The sequence below is a fragment of the Oratosquilla oratoria genome, chromosome 37, assembly GCF_046742065.1.
Source record: "Oratosquilla oratoria isolate Oo_2021 chromosome 37, ASM4674206v1, whole genome shotgun sequence".
Taxonomy (NCBI): domain Eukaryota; kingdom Metazoa; phylum Arthropoda; class Malacostraca; order Stomatopoda; family Squillidae; genus Oratosquilla; species Oratosquilla oratoria.
The window spans coordinates 47,057,478-47,059,977 of record NC_134813.1 but is presented as its reverse complement, the minus strand read 5'-3'; the positions used below and the strand labels follow the sequence as shown (position 1 = coordinate 47,059,977).

Here is a 2,500-nt window from a genome sequence, read left to right as displayed (position 1 = left end):
TTAACCCTAACCAAAATATTTAATAATCTATTTTATGACTATTATTATTATTATTATTATTTTAGAAATAAAAATGTAGTTATCCAAGTATCTGGATTGATAGGGTATCAGAATATATATGGTAATGGGGGTCTATCTCCAAAACCTCAGGAGTTCATGAACAAACCGACACAAGTACCTTGGGTTTTGAGGTTTCATAATATATATGGTTATAGGGGTCTACCTGCAAAAACCTAGGAGGAGTTCATGAATAATCTTTAATTTAACCATTACAGTGGATTGTTAACACTAGATGGTGAATGGTACTCGGCCGTAAGAGAAGAATTAAAACAAACTTTCAACATATTTGGACTGGCTCGCCCGCGATAATATCAAATAAAAAATAATCAACATTTCAACATTTGGCAATATCATACAATCATTTTACATTTACAAACTTTCTCCTTACAAAGGCTATCGTAGTTTTTGGCAGCATTAATTTCACAATTATAAATAATATTTATGGATACATACAATGGTTTGTTTAATCATAGTAATTTTTGTCACGAAAATGCTATGCATGTTAAGGGGACACTACTGTAGCGGCATGTTACCACACCATACCCCCCCTAACTTTAACCCTTAACCCTAACCAAAATATTTTTTTAATTTGAATATAGTTATCGAAGTACCTGGAGTGGCAGGGTATCAGAATACATATGGTTATGGGGGACTATCTCTAAAATCCTAGAAGGAGTTCGTGAACAAACAGACAGACAGAGGCTACTTCTTTATTATAGTATATATATACATATACAGACACAGACACACACACACACACACACACACTAACACACACACACACACACACACATATATATATATATATATACATAATAATATATAATAATACACACACACACACACACACACACACACATATATATATATATATACATATATATATATATATATATATATATATATATATATACATATATATATAATACTCGACAAGAAAGTACGGACGGGGCCGCCACCGTCCAAAATAGAAAGACCCTAGCAGGGGGGTAAATGATATGGACAAGGAAGTGCGAACGGACAAGTGGGCGGAGCTAAGGGTAGGGTTTATGACGCATGCTATCAATCATCCCTCAGTTGCCTCTTAGCCTTCGTGGGGAGGCTTTTTGTTCCGTGAGTGTTCTGGTGACGCCACCTAGGCGGTCAGTGTTTTTTGCAGACAGAGGTGCTTTCTAGCCTTAATATGGGTAAGAACAAGTATTTATCACAAGAGATAATAACCCAGATCATAGCTATACATAAATCTGGTCACCAAACAAAGGATATAATAGAGCATGTTGGGGCTGGCAAGACGTCTGTGTGCAAGTGAGTTGCCATTTTTAAGAAGGAAGATGGCTGTGACACACCTAGTTAAAAACCAAGGAAAAGGAACCCCAAAAAGACATCCCCTCGTACTACTAATGTTATCAAGAGACAGATAGAGCATAATGCACGTGTTACGGCCAGAAAAATAAAAGAAAGTAACCCGGGACTCTTTGAGGAGGTTAGTGTGCGAATAGTTAGCCACCGCATTCACGACCTTGGGTACAGAAGCCACCGCCCGATGAAGAAGCCTCTTCTCACTCTTAACCAGAGGCGCCGTAGGGTCGAGTTTTGCAAGAAATATCTTCAGTGGGATGATGACAAGTCGCTGGATATTCTCTGGACCGATGAGTCCACCTTTACTGTGATTGGCAATAGGGGTGGAAACGTGTATCGGCGAGCGGGTAGCGGCCCTCTTGACCCCCGGTACGTTCAACAAACAGTGAAACACCCTGATTTTCTCATGGTATGGGGAAGGTTTAGTGGAAGAGGAGTTGGGAGCCTTGTTGTACTATCGAAAAATGTAAAAGAGAACCAATATGTTTATTATGAACTCTTAAATGACCACCTGGAGGATTCTTTTAATAGCTCAGGTGTTACTCAGTGGCTTAAAGACTGCCATATACCTTACATAGCAGACTAGCCAGGCAATAGTCCTGACATAAACCCAATGGAAAACCTGTGGAACCACATTAAACAAGACCTGCAGGGTAAAGATACGAGCTCTGTGCCCAAGTTCGAGGCAGCCATTCACCAATCCTGTGCTAGTATAACCCCTGCACATCTCGCCAAGTACGCTACTTCCATTCCAAACCGCCTTCGTGAGATCATTGCACGTAAAGGCCACCCATCAAAGTATTAGAGGTACGAAGTGAGCTTTTGTTGATTGATTTATGACTCATTCATTCTCCTCATCACTCATTCTCGCTAACCGTTCTTACCTCCTTGTCGACATTGTATATATATATATATATATATATGTATATATATATATATATGTATACATATATATATATATATATATATATATGTATACATATATATATATATATATTCTATCAAATAATACAATATACATCATAGGTAATGTATTTATTTTCATGTCCAAATTCACTATTATTCTATTTGGTGATATCGT

At 37.7% G+C, this 2,500-nt stretch overlaps 1 pseudogene; it reads left to right on the top strand.

The window, feature by feature from the left end:
• The window catches only part of LOC143019440 (uncharacterized), a 27,464-nt pseudogene that overhangs the window by 24,176 nt on the left and 788 nt on the right, over window positions 1–2,500 (top strand).